Source organism: Equus caballus, chromosome 3, assembly GCF_041296265.1.
Source record: "Equus caballus isolate H_3958 breed thoroughbred chromosome 3, TB-T2T, whole genome shotgun sequence".
Classification (NCBI taxonomy): Eukaryota; Metazoa; Chordata; class Mammalia; order Perissodactyla; family Equidae; genus Equus; species Equus caballus.
This window is the reverse complement of record NC_091686.1, coordinates 83,499,352-83,521,394: the sequence shown is the minus strand read 5'-3', so window position 1 is coordinate 83,521,394 and position 22,043 is coordinate 83,499,352. Positions and strand designations below refer to the sequence as shown.

Below are 22,043 nucleotides of genomic sequence, written 5' to 3'. Positions count from 1 at the left end.
TTAGCTCACATAATCTTTAAAACAACACATGCTGTAGCTACTATTGTCTTCATTTAACAAATAAAGCAACTAAAGTTCAGAGAGATTATGTCTTTCTTTTAGAAATGATGAACCTGAAGTCGATAAAGGTTAAGAAATGCACACAAGTCACACAGCAGACTTGAGGTTTGTGACTTGGCTCTGTGGGGCTGTATGCCCTTTGCTCCTAATCCCTACGTGACCCGGTGCCTGCCCTAAAGGGGATTAAAACCTTAATGTCCCATTCAGGGCTGCTGAAGAACTTTGGGATGTTTTGCTTGGAAATATGTGGTAGCTGCCTCAAGTATCTAAAGAACTGGAAGAGGGATTAATTTGGAAGAGGGACTAAAGTTATTTTCCAAGAATTTAAGCAAGGCCATTTGAATCAATAGCAGGAAGTTTCATAAAACAGCTTTCAGACCAGAAAAACAACGGATTTTTTAACAGTCCATAGATGGAATGGACTACGTGGAGACCTGGCTCTCTCTCCATGAGTGGGTTCAAGAAGGAACTGGAAATTAATTCAAGGGCAGTATGGAGGTGATCTGATAGCAGATAGTGGTTGAACCAGATGACCTCTGGAGTTTCAACTAGCTCCAGGAATAAATGCCACTTGGTTTTCATAACCAATGGACTCTTCACGATCTTATTGTTAGTACAACCATTTGAGTTGGCAAAACACACGGTTCTAAACCAGCTAGACTGGCTTGGTGAAGATGTGGTTGCATTTTTCTGCTAGTACGATAGCCAGCCTTCCTTTTACTGAATGCCTGAGGGCAGGTCCAATGAAGGTTCCATTCTTGTTTGAGAATGAGTAATTGTACACGTCAGTTGGTAAAGGCCATCCTGGTTCTCCACCCTCAGTTCATCCTCTTCCCCTGCCTCCCAAAGGCTCAACTGGGATGGGGAGATACAACAAGGCTCAGGGAGGGAAGTCAAACTCTCTAGTTTCCTTCTTTAATCAGCAAAATCACAAGTACATTATTTTATAAAAGGAAGTTTTACATTTCATAAAAAGAAGTTTTAGTTCGAGAACTACTGGAGAAGTGGGAAAGGAAACAAGTATTTCTAGCTTCCCATAGTTCACATTGCCAAGTTGGCAGCAGATTTATTCTTTTTCTGGAATTGTTTTACTTTTTCACTTTTTTCCCCCACATTTAATTGTACAAACCATCAAGTGCTTCTTCTCCCAATAGGCCTAAGTAACACTGGATGCTTTCTTTTCCTTTTAGACTGACCAGCACAGTTCTCAGCAAGTTAATTCAGCCAATTTGTATTTTGCCTTAAAGCAATAAATAAATGTCTTGAGTGGCTACTCTGTCGCAGAGTCTATGCTAGACTTTGGGACACAAAAATGAACAAACTCTGTCCTTCACTCTGGAGGAAAACCTCACAGGACTCTTTGGGTTGCAAATCACAAAAACTAAATTTGAATTAGTTGAGGTAGAAAGAGGACTTAGTTGTCTCACATCCAAACTGCAGAAATGGCCAGGACGACCTGAACCGGAGCCTTGAGTGCCTTCCAGATGGTTTCTTCCCATCTCTTATCTCAGCTTGCTTTCTGTTTTGGCAACTCTCCCCATAAAGCTGACACCATAACAACCAGGAACTCTAGGTTCCACCTTCCCTATTTCCCCACCCAAGAGGAAAAGGCTCCTCCACACAGTTGCAGGTTAACAACTCCTGGGGAAGTACTTGATTGGTCCAGTGTAGGTCACATGCTGCCTGTCACCATGGCCACAGGGGCAGGGCCAGCTACCTTTTTTTTCTTAAGCAGCTTTATTAAGGCATAACTGATATGCAAAGAATTGCACATATTTAAGGTGTACTCTTTGATGAGTTTGGACATCAGCTACCATTTGAATTTCATATTAGAGCAGAGGAGTCTGCAAGGGGAAAGAGGGAGGAACAGTTCCTTGAAAAGAAGGGGGAGATATTCCCTGAATAAAGAGTGGCATCTGAGGGCCCAGCTCAGTAGCATAGCAGTTAAGTCCACACACTCCACTTCAGCAGCCCAGGGTTCGCAGGTTTGGATCCCAGGCATGGACCTACACACTGCTCATCAAGCCATTCTGTGGCTGCATCCCACATAAAAAATAGAGGAAGCTTGGCACAGATGTTAGCTCAGGGCTGATCTTCTTCACCAAAAAAAAAGAGTGGCTACTGAGCTGATGAAAGACCAAAAGTCCACCTTAAGGAGCTTACTTGCTTGCTTATAGGGAAGACATCTAGGCAAACAATTAATAATAATGCAATGTTACACATGCTTTAATGGAAGTGCATCCAAGAGTAAGGCTGAGGGTCATCAAAGCATGAGAAAGTGATTAATTCTGCCTAGACATTTAGGTTAAACTGTAAAGAAGAGGAGATGAGTCCATGGAGGAATGAGAAAAGTGGGAAAATAGGCTGAATCAGGTTGTACTAGGCCTTGTGTATTAAGTTAAGGAGTTTAGATGCAATTCAGTGGGCTACAGGATGGGACTTACAATTTTATGCAAGACAGTGGCATAGCGTCACACTTAGACTGAGACAAGTGGGCTCTCCACTGGAACCTACTGTTTATGAGACGCAGCTCTGGCTCTCCTATAGCCACACCAATTTCCACAAGGCAAGGAGTCCACAGGGCCAGTGAGATGTGTCCAGCCAGAGCCTGTGCTCTCCCCGACGTCTAGATCACAGTCTGGGTGCTCAGGACCTGAAATTCTCTGCTCAGAGAATAGCAAGCCTGCTTTTAGGGGTTGTAAATTATGCATGCCTCTCAGGGTTGATCCTCCAGACTGTCTGTTGGGAACGTGGGTGAAAGATTGGACACTTGAGCGGGGATGTCCACATGCATGGATGTGAGGCCCTTGCAGTGGGACAGAGTGGCGTGGTGGGAAAGGAGGGGTTGGGCAGTGAGCTGGAAACCTCCATTTTAACTCTTCTTTGGTCCCTGCCAATGTTAGGGATGGTCCTGAGTTACACTATCAGGTAACCTAGATGACAGTGTGAAAGGAGTCCCGTCCAACCTAACTGCCTATGAGGAGGTAATCCCCATTCCCTGGCCTCGTGTTTCCATGTGGGGCAGCTTCCAGCATCACACTGCTGGCCTCTCCCATCCCCCTCCTGCCTACCTCGGAGCAGCTTAGCTGACTGGTGCATTTGAAAATGAAACTGAGCGTGCTCTCTAGTGTACCTGCCCGCCCACAGAGGCATCCAGTAAGCTTCTGGCGGCACTCTTTGCCTCCGCAGGGAGTAAGACTACAGTCTGGAGTAAAGGTCAGTTCGGGGAGAAGGTGCAGGAGACCCACGTGGTGGCACGCTGTGCTGGTATGTGCAAATTTGTCATTCTTCCCATCAAGAGGTGGAGTCTACGTCCCCACCTTTTGAAGTGAGGTGGGACTTGATGACTGCCTTAATTAATTGAATGCTGTGGAAGTGATGCAGTGTGACTTTGGAAGCTGTTAAAAAAAAGCCATGTGGCTCCTGTTGGTTTCTCTTGGAACAATCACTTTGGGACCCTTCATTCATCGTGAAAGAAGTTCAGTTCCCCTGAGGTCACCATATGGAGAAACCATATGGGAGCGGGGGAAAGATGCTGTTCCAGCCCCAGCTGTTGGAGTTTTTCCAGCACAGGTGCTAGACATATGAATGAATGCTCCCACACCCGGCCGCCACTTGACTGCACCCACATGAGAGACCTGGGTGAAACTTAGCTAGATGAGCCCAGCCAATTCCCACATAAAGAACAAATAAATGTTTGGTATCATTTTAAGTCACTATTTGGGAGTGGTTTGTTACACACTCCTTTATGGGAAAAAAAAAATCTAGAACACACATGTTCTCTACATATTCTCTTTATGAAGCCAGCCCTGGTGATCCAGTAGTTAAGATCCGATGGTCTCACCACCATGTCTGGGGTTTGTTTCCTGGTCAGGGAACCACACCACCTGTCTGTTGGTTGTCATTCCGTGGCGGCTGCGTGTTGCTGAGATGCTGAAAGCTATGCCACTGGGATTTCAAATACCAGCTGGGTCACCCATGGTGGACAGGTTTCAGCAGAGCTTCCAGACTAAGACAGACTAGGAAGAAGGACCTGGCTAACCACTTCCAGAAAAATTGGCCATGAGAACCCTATGAATAGCAGCAGAGCACTGTCTGATATAGCGCTGGAAGGTGAGAGGATGGTGCAAAAAGACCGGGCAGGGCTCTACTCTGATGTACCCAGGGTCACTAGAAGCCGGAATCCACTCCACCGCTCTAACGAGGAGGCTTTACCAACAATGAAATTTGATCTCCTTTATCTAACCCCTCTTTCTTATTTCTCAATTGCTTCCAAACACAGGAAGGAAAAATTTATTTAGTCACCCCCTAAAACTCCAACTGCATCCACCTAATACAAGAATTTCTCCTGCCCTACTCTGGGGGCATGGATGGGCCTTAGGTCTCTCTGCTTGACTCTCTCTAGTGATCAGATATGTCTCCCAAAACATTCAAATTAGAAGGGCTCTTTCTTGAAATCTTCTTTCTTAAGTTGGTTGAAAAACCTTTAAAGCAGTGCTGAACAAATCTGCTCCATCTTTTACACGCACATCTTTCAAACCTTCCACGGCTGACATCACATGTATCTCTAGGTCATCTCAGCTTTCTTCGTGATTTTTCCTTCTATAAGAGTTGCAAACGGTGCAGTGCATCAAACTCGAGTGTGCATCAGAATCATCTGGAGGGGTTGTTACAACATAGGTTCCTGGGCCCCATCCCCAGAGCTTCTGATCCAGTAGGCTTGGGGTCAGAGAATTTTCATATCTAACAGGTTCCGAGTGTTGCGGATGCTGTGGTCCAGGGACTACTCTGAGGACCACTGAGCTTGAGAAACCAAATGTATAGGATGGCAGAAAGAGTCCTCATGCTGCCTGTGCTGTCTTCTAATAAAATACAAAAGTCCCTAATAAAACAAAGATCTCCAAGAAAAACTAAGGTGCCTGCCTATATCACACAGTTGTGTGGATCGACAGTAGAACAACATTAAGTGTTTCGCAAACTGTCTGGGGTTATGCAGACAGGAAATATGGCTTGAAGAGATTGCCTGTGGACTTCATCTAAGTGGTAATATCCTTTTTCAAAGCGACACGAGAATCAAACAGAATATGACAGCTGAAGACTACAGCAGAATCCACTAACCCATTTCCTGTTTGTTTCCTTTACAGATTCTCCTGCTTTCCAGAAGGTCTTATAGCCTGGAAGTAAAAGCAAAAGGGGTAACGTGTACTGCTTTCATGTCCACATGGGAGCGGCCATATTCCTAAAAGAAGAGAGCCAGCCACTTCCTAGCTGGAACCATTATTCTGAGCCTCAGTTTCATTTGCAGAAATGGATAATAATTGTTCTACCTCATAAGTTGTTATGAAGATTAAATGAGTTAATATATGTAAAGTTCTTAGAAACAGACCTGACATGGATTAATTGTTATTGCTGTTTTTGTTGTTACTATTATTCTCTCCATTTTAAAGATGAGGATTGAGGCTTAGAGAGTTTGAGAAATAGATCCCCAACCTCATAGCTGGAACCTCCCTGCATTTCTGCCTCTCAGTTAAACAGAGGAATTGGGGCAGGAAAGTCAAAATCAAAGTCACAAAAATCAAGTCACACCTCTGCCGTCATCATCTCTGCCTGTGAAAGACTGTGCTAACGGGTCACAGCACAGTGCTCTGCAGAGCCCAGGCAAGGCGTCAGCGCCCTCCTGGAGCTGGTGCTGGGGTTGGCGAGGGCTGCCTAGAAGCCCATGAGACAGATCCATTTGGCTGTATCAGGAACAGAAAAATTTAAGCTGGGGACACTTCTGGAGCATTGTAAAGTGGAAGGGCCAACCCCGATAGTGGAAACCAGGAACGAAAGGCTGAGGATCCCCACTGATAGGAGGATCCTCCCACCCCTCCCTCTCCTCCTGGGTTACAGTTCCCAGACTCCCAGCCTTCTGGATCTTGGGGTGAAGCCAAAGACAAGACAGGCCATTTCTACTGCCATTCTACCTTTGGTATTGGCCAATGGTTTCTTTATCATTTTAAAAAACAACTTTGTATTTCAACAGACATGCTTCAGTGCCTCCATGTTGTCCAAGGCAACTTCACATTAAATGCTTCCTGATCAGCAGCAGGAACTCCAGTAAAACCAAATAAAAAGGGAAACATTTTAAGGATCAAAGCAGATGAAACATTACAGAAATACCACCATCATATTCAAAGGTCCAGTAACTCTACATTGAGAGTCCCCAATTCTTTACAATGGTGCTAGAAAAGTTAATTGTTTAATCCTGATGAAGACATGGCTGTAAGTAATATTAATTAACATTGCCTTGGGCCTATGTGTTATTCTTCTGTCACACTGTGAAGGGGATTATTATGCATCGTAACGGATAATCTTCAAAGAGAGACTTTAGCCTTCTCCCCACCCCCTCTCCAGCAGACACACACAGACATTTTCTCTTACCATTACTCCCTGGCTGACTTCACAAGTTCTCATTCTAGTCAAGAGCTCAGAACAGAATCAGGTTCTCCTTGAAGGTGACTGTGTTTATAATCATAGACAATGTGTATTTAACTTTTAGATATTCCAGACACAGTCTTGTTTCTCTAATAAGCACTTATATAGTGCTTACTATGTGCCAGGAGCTGTTCTAAGCACTTCACAAATATTAACTCATTTAATCTTCACGACAATCCCAATGAAATTTGATCTCCTTTATCTAACCCTTCTTTACAGAAGAATGAACCTAGGCACAGAAAGGTCAAGTAACTTGCCTAAGGTCACCTAACTAGAAAGTGGCACAAGTACATTATGAGCAGATGTGACAATGTCACCTGGGGAATGTATAAAGTCAGGTGTTCTGGCTATCTGCAGATGACCTTTGCTCTGGGGTGAACGATGCCCACTTGAATGCGTTCTCTCAGTTAATCCTTAGTTAACCCTACAGGAAGGCACTGTGATTTCTTTCCATTTTGCAGCTAATAAGAACCACAAGAAAAGAGGCTAAGTAACTAGCCACAGTCACACAACCAATACATGGGATTCAGACTCAGGAGGCAGACTCCAGAGCAGGCATCTGTATCCAGTAGGCTGTGTAGGAGAGACTTCTGGCTCGTTCCTGCTATACTTTGTCTCGGACATAATTCCCCTGTTTCTGGCTCTCCAATGCAGGCTTTCACCCCCACACCCAAGGCTGCTTTGTTATGCGGCTCCTGAATAAGAATAAACAATGTCGAGCATTCAAGTATCACAACGTCCACCTGCTGGGTGCTACCGGCAGCTGCTCTCAAAGCTAGTCCAGACACACGGGTAAGTCTGTCTCCCTGTCGAACACCAGGGGGAAGGTCACATGCAATAGCCAGGACTTAGCCCTGCTCACCTCCAGGCATTCCCCAGACCACATCATCAAACCTGCTCAAATACAGTCGTGTGCCAAGAAACAGTCAACTTCAAAGCGTGTGGCTCTGAGCCTAAGAGTCTGCATTTCCCTAGCAATTACATTTTCTTATCTACACACCAAGAATAGTCATCTACGGCAGGGTCTGGACCAAAGAATGAAAACAAGTTTAGTTTTAAATAAAACGTCAGGAAGAGGATTGCAAAACAAAGTGCAGTGGAAATATTGGCTTCTCAACTCTTTCACATATTCAGCATTTAAGGGACATAGTCTTTCTCTGGGGGTGCTGGAACCCAAAACACCTGGATTCCAGGGGCTTGTGCTAATACTGGTTACCTTAGAGCCTCTCTCTTTCCCTCAGTGAAACAGCACATTCCTGTTCATTTCCTGATGGAGAGCTCCCAGGAGTTGGAACAAGATGTTTTCGATGGATGCCCTTTATCTTTGGAACCCCTTCCTTCCTGGACTGGCAGAATCTAAATCTCTTGTCCTTCCACAAAGCCTGTTCCAAGGTTTGTCTTTTTAATTGAGCTTCCGCTGGAGAATGCTTAAGGCTCTATTTGCTTACTACGGACAACACAATGAAACGCGGTCATCAAACGGGGCCAGGCCCTCATTGTTTTCCTGACTTTTAGACCCTTAAGGAGTAACAACCCTCCTTCTTGTAATTTTCTATTAAGAATGCTTTCTTTTCTCAGACCCTTGAAAAAGGTTTTACAATTTACTTGGGACTTCGTTTTGACTCTCAGGGGAGTTTAACCCACCGAAAGAGGAATGCACAGATGGAAAGCCTGTAGGAGTGGATTCGAAAGGCCCGACTAAGACAAATCCAGGCATCAAATGTGAGTTCCAGTCTCTGGAAACAAATGACAAGAATAAATTAATTTAAAAACATTTTTATATTAATGACTTTCAAGTTTTAGTAAAGAGAGCTATTTTTCCTAACTTTGTCTTGCACAAAAAATTGAAATACCATTTTATAGTCCAGATTTGAGTAACCAAACTGACCTAAGATCATTAAATTTTTAGAAAAAAGATCATATAAACACAAACTTTCCAAAAGCAACATGTTTAGTAACTAACGAAGTCTATTTTCTCCACTGAAATTCATTTTATTGTGTGTCCCATTGTCCTAGTAAAACTTGAGTGAGGAAATCAAAATGAATGTTCAAATAGGGCTATGACATTTTGCTGATCTGGCTGGCTTTCATTAACTCTTCATTTGCCCATTTCCACAAGGTTCTGTTGGCCAGTGTTGGTCACTGCCTGCAAAACCATCCATCCCTTTTCCTAAGTTTGATTCATAACCAGGACTGGGCTTCATGCTCCCACCAGTTTGTCTTTATCCTGCTATTTCTCAGCACCTGCCAAAACCCTGAGGTGGTTTTTTAAGCCACTAGGGTCACTTGTGGTGATCCAGAGCAGAAGGCAGGAAGGCCCCATGATGTTGGCAGATCAGAGCATTCTCTGAGTCTTGGCTCCTGTGCTCCCGCTTCCTGCCTGCTCGCCCTTGAAGGAGTCCCGGTGGGCTCCTGACCTGGAGGATGCAGTTTCCACAAGTCAGATGCTATCAAGACTCCTGCTCTTGGATTTTCAATGACCTCTGCGTCCCTAGATCGCTGACTTCCCCTCCCTCCCCTACCATCCAGGTGTTTGAAATGACAAGCTCCGATTTATTTGGCTCCCTTTCCCACTTTTAACAGAAACCAGTGGCTAAAGATGTGCCAGGTGGTGCTCTTGATAAACAACAAGTTCTAATACGAGATTTCCTCCTGGAACTCCAGCTCCTTTTTTCTGGCTGATGACCGAGGTGGGAGGAAACTTGGCTGTGCCTTCTAGACACTTTTCCTTTGATAGCTCATCTCCATTCTGCATAGAGTGACAGGAGAAGAGAATGGTAAGTTGGCTATGCAGGAGTCCCTGAGGCTATTTCTGGTGATGGCCATGAATCACTCTAAACCTATCCAACTTACTACATTCCTGAGGCCAGGCCACCTCCCCCTGAGTGCCTGGTCTTAGGATGGTGCCTATGTGACACTGGGACTCCCCTAGTGATGCTACTTAATCCACCACAGCCACGCAGAATCTTTCCCTTAGATGTCTTGCGCATTCCATCAAAATATTTCTTATCTCTGTTCCTAGACATAGTAAGTGTTCAACAGATATTTTTGAAAGTTGAATGAACTCTACTCAGTGTTTTATCGTTTCATTAATATTCCTTCATTCCAGAATTAATGCCTCAATCCAGTGACCGACTTCCTTGTTTCTAAGTTCCATGAGAGACAGTGGAATGCACTGGAGCCTGAAGTTCTGATGGAGATCACCTTTGACACTTACTATGTAGCTTTGGCTAGTTTCTTCACCGATGCAAGAAGCACTGATTAGGGGCCAGCCCCGTGGCCGAGTGGTTAAGCGCCTTTCATGTCTGCATTTACCTGTGTACCACCACTCCATTACCTGCAGAACAAAGCAAGCGGAGATGCCAAGGTCTCACTGTGGGGACACCTGTGCTGCTCTCACCTGCAAATGGGTTCGCCTGCCCAGCCACTGCAGAATTCGACTTCTCCAAGCAAAACACATTTTTTTCAAAGTAATTAATTACAGTTTTCATTCGTACTATTTCCTTCTTCACATTTCCTACACCCTGACACTACCAGCATCCCAGACATTGTCCAAGGCTTAGAAGGACTGTGGTTCAGCATAACATCTGACACACTAAGGAGATGTATAAGGGGCAGACTCATACTCTCATTTTTCTCACTTCTCCATTCTCACTTGGTTCCATACTCCTCTCCACTCACCTTGAACTCTGTTCTGATGACCCTTTAAAATGCCCTTAAGCTTCCTCTCACTCTCCCCCTTAGGTGCTCCGTCTTCCCACTCCAGTTCCTATAGGACTTGCCCATTTGCTGATGAAGCCAGGAACATGAATGGAATTGACCCAAGGCCAGAACTTTGGCGAACACCAACATTCAAGGAGGGACCAGAGGCAGAGGCATCCCAAGCAGACCCAAGAAGTAACAGGCACAGAGTAGGAAGAAAACCAGGAAAAGCCGCAGAGGAAAATATCTCATGAAGGAAGGACTGATCAAGTATTAAATATGACAGGGAGGTCAAGTACACTGAAAACTAAAAATGAGTATCCTGAATACAGCAACCAGGAGGAAATTGGTATTCCTGGTTAATCAGTCAGGATAGCCCAGGTTATGTTGCATTAACAAATAGCCCCCACATCTCAATGGCTTACAATATCAGAGCAAACATTTCTTGTTCTCATTACATGTTCCCTATGGATTATTGGCTACAGATCTGCTCAGGACGTTTTCATGCTAAGACCCAGGCTGACAGGGGAGCCTCTATTGAGAGAGAAAGGAGCAATGGATCTTAAAGGTTCTGCTTGGAAGTGGCAAATGTCACTTTCACTTACATGTCATTGGCCAAATAAGTCACATACGCAAGCTTGATGTCAACAAGGCAAGTATATAATAAGAAAGTGGTCCGTTAGGGAGGAGCTGATAAAGAGAATTCCCACAGGAATGACAAAAACTTTTTTTGCTGAGGAAAATTCACCCAGAGTTAACATCTGTTGCCAATCTTCTTCTTTTTTTCTTTTTATGTGAGCCACTACCACAGCATTGTCACTGACAGACAAGTAGTGCGGGTCTGCGCTCAGGAACCAAACCCAGGCTGCCAAAACAGAGCAGGCCAAACTTAACCACTAGGCTGGCCCAACAAAAACTATTTTTGAAAAATAACATAGTCTGCCGCATTAGGCAAAGCAGTTTCTCTCTGTCCTCAGTTTTTCCTTCTAGAGAATAATGAAGATGATTGTATTACCATCCCCATAAGGTTGCTGTGAGGCATAAATGGCATGATATAAATGAAAATCACTATGGAAGATGATTTTATCTCTAACGTACCCAACGCACAGCTATCATTATTATTATTATTATTAATTAATCTTCTCTCCCTCCATTATATCACTCTCCTATATTCAAGAGCCATTGCTCCCTCTATACCTTCAAATCAGGACCTGATGCCTTCTACCAACTGGCTTGTTGGCATTCATTTCCCAGTATCCCTCTTCACACCCACAAAGCTACTCACGCTATTATCTCTGCCTCAAGTGCCTTTCTCTTTCCCCATTTTTTCATCTCTCATCTCCTTATGAGTTCACCTCAAAACCACTTCCTCTAGAAAGATATCTTGGATTGGACCAGCTCAACTCTAATAACTTCTCCGTTGCACAGTATGTCCTATGCTATTTGGTCCCAACTCAGTGTGGCATGTAAAGGTCTGGCAGTGGTTTCAAATGTGTACGTGTGTATGAAATTTTATGACAAGCTTGAGATCAAGGGGGTCAGGTTATAGAATGTGGGGTCTGTGCTGGTTATTCTTCGCGTGCCTCTCTGAATCTATCTCCACCATTCTCTGCCTTGTTCTGTGCCTGAGGAGGCTGATGTCCATAGACGGCAAAACTCAGGATCACTTGCCATCTGGCTACCAGTTGGTTTGGCCAATAGGAGGCACTACTAGGGAGACTGGAAGGTAGAAGAGAGGCTGGAGTGTTTATTCTCTCTCTCACCCTCACCCAGCCTACTCTGATTCTGCCAGGGGCCAGGGGCTGTGGATCGAGCTCCTGTCAGGCACCTCTCTTCCACTGCTCAAGCTCCAGGAGCAGCATCCATACTTCCTGCTCCTTCTCGTTATGAAGGCTAGCTCATATTCTTTTGTACTGAAAATTCCATAATTAGAATCTGCAGGCAAGAATGACAGCCCCCCTCCACTCATGCCCCCATGTAAATACGCTTTAAGGCATTTCCTTGGTCACCCTTTGTCTGTACCTCTCTGGGTCCTTATAGTCCCCTCTTTAAGGTCAAGTGTGCTATCTGTGTTGAGAGTCTAACACGAGGCCCCTTTGATGGCTAAATGAGACCCCTGCCTTCCAGAGGGCAGATGCCCTGACTGGAGTGATGACTCATCTGGTCTGGATAATTTATCTCTCTGAAAAATCATTGGCCTGAATCCAACTATATAAAAATGTTTTCCTATAATCCCAAAGCAGAAGACTCAGTGATCCAAATAGCATTATCTAGGCTCAAATTTCCTAGACAAAAATGGAAAATGGCATGGGGACCATTCCTGAATTACCGTATTAAAGCTCTCTAAAAGATTGAGGGGCCAGCCCAAGGCCGAGTGGTTAAAGTTCTGTGAGCTCTGCTTTGGTGGCCTGGGTTCGTGGGTTGGGATCCCAGGCATGGACCTGCTCCACTCATCCGCCAAGCTGTGGAAGCATCCCACATACAAAGTAGAGGACAGTTGGCACAGATGTTAGCTCAGGTTTAATCTTCCTCAAGCAAAAAGAAAAAAAAGAAAGAGGAAGATTGGCAGTGGATGTTAGCTCAGGGCAAATCTTCCTCACACACACACACACAAAATTGAGCAAAATGTGTAAAAGTCCCAAAGAAGTGACAGGTTTAGAAGACCTTAGAAGTCACCTTAATTTTCTCATGCTCCTGTAATCCCATTTTGTAAAAAGGTAGGATGTTAATTAATCAGTCTGTGGTTATAGAAGTTATCTGGGGCCCTGCTACTCGGAGTGATTATGGACCAGCAACATCGGCATTACATAGGAGCTTGTCAGAGACGCAGAATCTCCAATCAGAGTTTGCACGTTTACCAGGGTTCCCAGGTGATTCCTTTGCACGTTGAAACTGGAGAAGCACCTAAGAGAGTTCTCAAACTGCGTCTGTGCTGAAGGAGCAGTTGTTGGGCTTTTTTCTTCCTAACCTGTTTTGCACGGATACTTTTGAAAACACAATAAAAATAAATCACTAAAATAATAAAATTTTTTTTGAAAAGACAGGGAAATACAAACCCAAACATTTTATTATTAGATTCAAAAGACATAAAATGACCCTGTAAATTGCTATGGAAGTCTCTAATGCATGCTTTCTGCTCCTCTAGATTCCCCATCACTGACCAGTAACAGTTCGCCGATGGGCAGCAGACTGTGGACCACACTTGGAATAGCCCTGTTCCGGCTTACTGCCCATTTTACAGACCAGCAAAGAGAGGCCCAGACAAACAACACACCCAAGGGGACACAGCCGGTTAATGAAAGAGCCAGTGTTGAACTTAGATCTCCCAAACTGTTTCTCACGTACCTGATTAACCTTGACGAAAATGCTAAAGATTTACTGAGAACTTGATTTAGGTCTATTGAGTGAGTTGACAACCTGGAAACCCAAGAGAACCAACGGTGTAATTCCACTCTGAGTCTAAAGGCCTGAGCACCAGGAGAGCTAAAGGTGTCGTTCCCACCCAAAGGCTGGCAGGCTTCTTTCCCAGGAAGAATCGATGTTTCAGTTCAAGTGCAAAAGCAGGACTAAAGGCGATGTCCCAGTTCAGATGCAATCAGGCAGGAGGAATTCTCTCTTACTTCCACAGTTTGAGGCAGTTATTACAGCAGCACTCCACTTTCGGTACCAAAATCTGTATCTGTCAAAGTTCTCCAGAGATTTATCTTTAAAGAATTGGGGGCCAGCACATCCCAACATGCATAGGGCAGGCTGGTAGGCTGGGAGCCCAAGCAGGAGTTGATGTTGCTGTCCTGTCTTGAGTCCAAAATTTATAGGGCAGGTGAGCAGGTTGGAAACTCAGGCCGGACTTAAGGCTGCAATCATGAGGCACAATTTCTGCTTTTCTGGAAACCTCACTTTTTGCTCTTAAGGCCTTCAATTTGTTGGATGAGGCCCACCCACATCCCCAAAGGTAATCGCCTTTACTTAAAGTCAATTGATTATAGATGTTAGCCACATCTACAAAATACCTTCACAGCAATACCTAGATTAGTACTTGGTTAAATAACTGGATACTATACCCTAGCCACGGTGACACATAAAACTAACCATCACAACTGCCCACCACCCTACCCTTCTTCCTTGACCCTCCTAATTCTCTACCTTGATCTTTATTTATTTTTTTGCCATAACACTTAACACCTAACAGACTACATAATTTACTTATTTATTATATATTCTATGCCCTTCTCTCTTGAATTTACAAAGGTGAGGGATCTTTTCTGTTTTGTTCACTGACGTAGCCCAAATACCCAGAATAGTGTCTGACACTCAATAAATGTGTAGAAGGAATGAAGCCAGGTTTTGCCACTTTCTAGAAAGTAACAACCAATGGATGACTTATTTAACTTCACTCAACAAGTAAAAGCAAACAAACAAACAAGAATCTATCTCTTAAGATTGTCATAGGACTAAATAAAACAAAGTTTATAAGGTGTCTGGAACCCAGAGAGCATTCAGTAAATTGTATTGATGATTGTCATTTCCTCCAGTTGTTCAATCAGCAAATGCTTACAAAGCACCTACTGTGTGTTGGGTACTGGACACCAAAGATACCACAGAGTGTAACAAAGTCCCTGTTCTCTTGGAACTTACCTTCTTGTGTGAAAATAAACCATGAACAAATTCCCCGCCCTAGACAGCCATTTCTACATTTTTATTACAACCCATGACCCAACTGCAAGGTCAGGCTCACGGGCAATCAGAGGTTCTTTCACAGTGGATCAGACATAGTTGCCTCAAGGACATGATGGGCATCTGGTTCAAAGCCCAACTCTTCTTCATTGTCAAATCCTTTGCCCCACAGGCGTTGGCTCTCTGCACAGTTGGATGACAGATCTTCCAAACACGGAGCATCAGGGTAATTAGCACGGCCTCCGAAGCCTCCTCTTCTTCATTCAGGGTAAGCACAAGTTTATTTAACGTGTGACGAAAAAAAAAGAAGGAAGAGAGATCATTCAGGTGGGGTCAGGGAGAGCCTTCCAGGCTGATTCAGTCTGAATAATGCTAGTTTATTGCGATTGCAATGACTGCTGTGCTGATGAGAGTAACTACCCTAAACTGCAAGGTGAACAGCTTTTTGACGATTTCTTTAATCCCACAAACCCAAAGATTCAGATGTCCGGGTGTGGGGATGTGGGTGAACCCCGAGGAATTGCTGAGGATGGCAGGGCGTCCCTGGAGCAGTGGCTCTTGACCTTGGCTGCACTTTAGAATCATGTGGAGAGCTTTTAAAATTCCCCATGTTCAGGCTGCAAGTAAATCAGGATCTCTGGGGGTGGGATCCAGGCGTCAGTGCTTTTTAAAGCTTCCTGGGGATCCCAGAGTGTGGTGGAAATTCAGAACTACACCCTTTAAGGCTCTAGTTCTCACTTAGAGCAGCGCTTCTAAAACTTTACCGCGCATCCGCATCACCTGGGGATCGGGCCCACGGTGGAGACTCTGCTTCAGTGGCTCTGATGCTGAGATGCAGCATTTCTAAGAAGCTTCCAATAGATGCTGAGGCTGCCAGTCAGCATTTACATTTTCAGTAGCAAGTCCCTAGTCATTTCTGATGCAAAGTAGACCCTGGAGGGTTGGGGTAGTTCTGGAACTAATACAGGAGTTTGTATTAACTCTACAGAGTGTGGGATGGCTCCAAAAATCATAAATAAATGGGTTTACCTAAAAGCCTTCTTAAACCACACCTGCTGCCCCAAAGTATGCAAGCTGGCACAGTGCTAAAGTAGTACATGATGGTGATTGAAAAACGCGAGTCCTGGAAGTAAATTACTTGAATTCAAACCCTGGTTCCGCCCACCTCCAGCTGTGCAGTCTTTAGCAAATCACTTAACCTTTCCATCCCTAATTTCTCCATCTGTAAAATGGGGATGTTAGTAGTCTCTCACTCATAGTCTTGTCATAAAAATTAAATGAGTTAATACAGATAAAACACTTAGAACAATTCCTGGAAAATAGTGAGTGCTCGTTAATTGTTAGCCATTGTACTTATCAGAGTGAAAAGGTGTATGTTTTGGAGTCAAGGAAGTCATGGGTTCAAATCCCAGCTTATCCACGTAACAGCTACGTGTTACCGAGCAAGGAATTTAGCTGAAGCCTCAATTTTGTCATCTATATATGACAACAATAATGCCTACTCTACAGACTTGTTGAAAGGGCCAAAATAATTTATGTAAAGCACGTGGCACATAGTAGGTGCTATGGTCTGAATGCTTGTGTCCCCTCAAATTCATATGTTAAATCCTACCCCCAGTGTGATGGCATTAGGAGGTGGGGCCTTTGGGAGGTGAGGAGGTCATGAGGTGGAGTCCTCATGAATGGGATTCCTGCTCTCATCAAAGGGACCTCACACAGCCCCCTGGCCCCATTCCCCGTGTGAAGATGCAACTAGAAGTCTGCAACCCCGAAGAGGGCTCTCGTCTGACCTTGCTGACACTCTGGCCTCAGACTGCCAGCCTCCAGAACTGTGAGAAATACGTTTCTGTGGTTTATAAGCCCCCAGTCTGAGGCATTTTGTCATAGCAGCCCGAGCAAACTAAGACGGTCGGCATCAATGAGCGGCAGTTGCCGGGGAAGGGTCAGGCCGGGCTCGACTTCAGGGCCAGGGGGCTCACGAGCTGTGTGACCAGAAGCAGGGCCACCACCTCTCAGAGTCTCCATTTCTGCATCAGTAGAATAGAGATGACAGTAGTTGGTTGAGAGGAGAAATGAATACAAATGAAAGTGCTTAATAAACCGTAAAGCTAAAAAATGCAGATACAAGGTTTTAACGTTGTAAAGGTATTTCCCCCACCCCAGCCCCCACAGAAGAAGGAAAGCAAGACTGTTTGGCTACAGGACTGCCAAACACTTTCCCCAAAGCCGCGCTTCCAGCAAAGTGGGAAGTTGATGCAGGTAATGCCTCACTTGCCGCTCAAGCCTGATTATACCGTGAAAGAAATATGATCACTCATTGAAAAAAAATCCCTTTTGCTTTGCTGGTGGGACAGTTTCTCTATGAAAAAACTTCACTCCCACATCACTCTCCTCCCTTTTACAGATTTTGGTGGCACCCTTTAGCCAAGGCCCCTCCAAACACATCTTAGTAAGTCCATTAACGGAGGGGAGGCTGTGTGCTTAATGGGTATCTGAAAGCAAATTGGATAATGCGCTCTAGAGGGAACCCCCAGAGGGGTGAGGGGGCACCCAGTGTTGCCAGGCCACTTGTCTCAGCTAATAAAACCTCCCCCAGCAGCCATCCCACGTGCCCAGCTCCAAGCTACCATCTGGCACCCACATCTTGAGATCTGCCGCTTCTGTTTGTGATCTAGACAGCTACAGCTCACTTCCATGTGGCAACATAAGTGTATTGACATTTATCATTGGATTCCACTTTCCAGAACAGAGAGAGACAGGCCTGGCAGGCACAGAGGGCGTACATCTCCGTGGTATCACGCCCAGCAGCTGCCATTGGGGATTACTTTTCTATTCTGTCACCCTTTGGCACAGACTCCTCTGCTCAGTGCTAACGACAATTACTGGCTTGTGCTTCAAGTAAGGAGAGGAGAGACTTACTCCAAAATCTCCATGCTCCCTGCAAGCTCCTCTTTCTAGGATAAGACTGTGCAACTTTTGCAGATGCAATTCACATTTCAAAAAAAAGCACAAATGTATATATATGTGCATGTGTATGTGTATATATATATCTATACATATATGCACGTATATGTGTGTGTGTATATATATATCTATACACACATAGATATATATCCATATCTATATCTCCATATGTTTCTGTTAAAGATACTGTGGCATTATTTGAGTATGTATCTGTGTATGTGTCAGCATGTTCACATACGCATGTCTGTGTGGATAAACAGCATATAAAAATACAGGTTATTTCCCCACAAACCGTATCTTAATGCTGCAGTATGCAAAAGACTCAGTTTTCCATTATTAAGACTTGGTCTTTTGTTTCCCAGTCCTCACTGAAGGGCTAAAAATCTCAAAAGCCGAGATGCTGTACCTCTCTGTGTAAACTCATTGTAGTCTCATTCACAAGAGTCGCAACTGAGCTCTGAGCAAAACGAGAAACATGACTCAACTTTTGGAGCCCCTGAATACGCGGTGTAAGCCAGAAAGTTCCGGAAAATCGCCTCATTTATTCAGGTGTTACCCCGTTCTTCCTAGTCTTTTCTTTACCACAAGCCATTGTTTCAAAGGCGAGCTCATGGTCAAAACAATGGCTCTTATCTGACTAGGGCTGTTGAAGAAGGACCGGCTAGGCCATGTTATCAGGGGTTCTTGTCGGCTGTAACCTCGCAGTCAAATCGTCACCCTTAGAGCCAGCCAGTGAATCATGCTGCCACCGTGGCAGGAAGATGACGACAGCCATGACATTTTGAATCCTCCAGAGAGGAGGCCGAGGAGGAAACATCGGTGGGTGAATGAGAGTTTACTACAGAGAAGGAAAAGAAAAAGACCTTACCAGGCAGGAAGAACGGACGTGGATTTCTATTAACCCTAGTGTGTCACCACGAGCCGTGGAGTTGCTCAACAAATATTATTTGAGTTGAATTGAAAGATCTCTATCAGCCTGAAAAAAGGCAAAGATAGAACTCAAATTTCTATTAAGGACGTACATTTGCAAGGAAAGGATAATGGGGCAGAAGAACTCTGTTCAAATATGCTTGACTTTGGATTGACCTTCCTGTCCACAGACACTGAGGATGAGCTGGCAAGAATGTTCCCTGAAACAGGAAGACAGGATTGTAGAAACTGAGAGCTGGAAGGAAGACATACAAGGTGCCTTGAGCCCAGAGATATGAGTAACTCCCAGGGACAAGATAAATGGCCCCCAGTCCAGTACTTTTTGACTTGAAACCATCTTTTTAGCCTCCACATGCTGTTACGGGTCCAGGCCTTCGGGCGGCTTAAAGGTGGCGACCCACCTTGCCAGAGGTTAATCGGTCCACTTATGGAAGAGAAAAAGCCAAATGAAAGCAATCTCATTGTCAATGTGGAAACACAAATCAAGGGTCAGAAGAAATCTTGAGAAGTCATCCAAGACAAAGACTTTCTAATGATAGCAGTGAGAGAGATGGCATGGAGAAATGGGCATGATCATATCCTGCTGAGAGGAGAGTAAACTTGTAAAATATTTCTGGAGGACAGCTTGGCAATGTGTATCAAAAGCCTTAAAAACTTTGCATACCCTTTGATCCATTTAGGGTATAATTGGCCCAATTATAGGATCTTATTCACAGGAAATAAATTATGGCCTTGCACAAAGATATAGCCAAAATGTTATCCATCTTGCTATTGTTTCTAATAGTGAAAAATGGAAGCAGTTTAAATTTTCTATAATAGGGATTGGATGAAGAATTAGTACGTATATGAACTGAAATCCTACGCAGTCGTTAAGTTGATGTATAAGAATATTAATTAGCAGAGAAACCACCCATGTTATATCATTTGATTAAAAAAAGTTACAAAACTACATATCCAGTATGATCCCATATTTTGTACAATGCACGTATGGAAGTATACACCCCTAAACATTGAGGGTGGTTATCTCTAGGTGGAGGGATAATGTATGACTTTCATTGTCTTCTTTATATTTATTTTTAATTCCTGAGTTTTCTGCAATAACATTACTATTTTAATTATGTTAAAGTCATCTATTCCTGAAAACTTTGTAGCTCATTGCCCTATTCTTTGGGGTGGAGGTGGGAGGATGGGAGGAAGTGGATAAGTACAGATCAAAACCACCTTTAAACTAATTATTCTTTTTATCATTTTACCACCAAAAGAAGCAAGGAAATAAGGCCCTGCACCTGGGCTGGGAAGATGCAAAACTAGTACTGCTCTGGAGCACTTCTCCACCTCCAGGAATTCCTCCGAGGACCTCGAATGGCTGGTCTCCACCCCCACCCCCACCGCCTGCCTTTGACAAGATGGCATCCAAGTGCAGCTTCATAGCCTTATGGAGGCAAGAGGAGCCTTTGGTACACAGGTAGTTGTCTTGATTCTTACTGGCCTCTTCTGAGATGTCCTTGGTCTCAGCTTGTCATGGGATGTCAAGCACAGGTACCCACCCAGTCTTTTAGTGTGTCACTCATTGTCATGGCCTCCAGTGGAGAAATCCCTGTCCTCTGCAGCTTCCTCACACTGACCCAGGCCTCCTCTCTCCCACCAGTCTCTCAGCCTACATTTTCTCAGTTCAAGTCTTCTACTCTCCTACTATCATCTCCTATCTTTCTAGCTCTTTCCCTCTAGTACTTTCCTCAAAATCCTTCAACCCACAGGAATCTAAAATACATTGATCCTACCACCTTTTCACTGTCCTCCACCTCTGCCACGTACTCACTTCCCTCCTAACCCAGCTTAAATTCCATGATCGATGATTATAATCACTTCCTTGCATAGATGCTCAATCCCTTGCCTCTCTCTCTTATTCCCTTTACTAACTTGGTGAAGTTCCAACCCTGGTTAAATCCAGTTCTCTGCCTACTCTGTGCCTGCCCCATGGAGCTGAATGTGACCAGAGAAAACTGCAATCCAATGGTCTCATCTTAAATTCATGATCGCTCCCTTCAAGTGAGCACGTTTGCTACTCCTTCTCTCCTTAAACCTCCTTCCCTACCCTCATTCTCATCTGATGCCCCTACTTCCTATTTCACTGAGAAAATAGAAGCAACCAGAAGAGAACTTTCACCTCCACACCTACCAGCCTGCTAGCATCTGTGTGCAAATATCTTTCTGCACTCCAACTGCTATGGATGACAGTCCGTGGCCCCAGCCAAGGCCCACCCCTCCAGTTGTGCACCAGATCCCATCCCCCTCGTTAACCCAAGGTCATAGCTAAGGCAGTTCTTCCTTGTCTTGCCTGCATTATTATTTTTTCTCTCTACTAGCTCTATCCATCAGCATATAAATACTGTTATTTCTCTCATGCAAAACCTGTCTTGATCCCATTTCCTCTTCCAGCTACCACCCCACTTCTCTTTTCCCTTTATCGCAAAACTCCTTAAAAAAGGCATCTGTACTCACTGTTTCCAAGCATCTCTCCCCATTCTCTTAAACACACTCGACGAGGCATTTGCCACTCTGAAACTGCTATTAGTGACTTCTAATTCGCCACGTCTGGTTGTCCATTCTCAGCCCTCATTGTAGTCGCGCTATCGGCAACATTGACCAGGGTGACTACTTCCTTCTCCTTGAAACACCTCAGCCTTCCAGTAGATCACACTCTCCCGGTTTTTCTATCTCATTTGCTGCTTTTTCCCAGCCTCCTTTGCTGGTTCTTGCTCATCCCCCTGACCAAGACCTTATAATGCTGGAGTTTCCCGTGCCTCAGTTCTTGGACCTCTTCTCTTTTCTATCCACACTCACTTTCTTAGTGGTCTCATCCAAGCTCATGGTTTTAAATACCATCTCCATGCTGATACCTCCCAAACGTATATCTCTGGTCCTGGCTCCTCCCCTGAATTCCAGGCTCATAGATCCACCTTCCTACTCAGCATCTTTACTTGGATGTCTAAGTTGACATGTTGAAGAATTAGTTCCTGCTCTTAGCTGCCAAATCTGCTTCTCCTCAGCCTCCACATGTAATAATAGCAACTCTGTTCTTCCAATTGCTCAGGACAAAAACCTGGATGTCTCCCTCAGTTCTTCTCTTTCTCTCATATTGCATATTCAATCTATCAAGAAATCCTGTTGGCTCTTCCTTCAAAATATATTCAGGATCTGACCACTTCCTATCCTCTGTGTTGCTATTACCCTGG

The 22,043-nt window shown here is 44.4% G+C and overlaps 1 long non-coding RNA gene across 1 annotated transcript; it reads right to left on the bottom strand.

The window, feature by feature from the left end:
• Positions 1–13,288: 13,288 nt before the first annotated feature.
• LOC138923470 (uncharacterized) lies at positions 13,289–21,755 on the bottom strand. The gene is made up of 2 exons (XR_011437119.1): positions 21,310–21,755; positions 13,289–15,170 (listed from the first exon to the last, which is right to left on the bottom strand). It is a non-coding gene; the product is annotated as an uncharacterized lncRNA (long non-coding RNA).
• Positions 21,756–22,043: the final 288 nt, after the last annotated feature.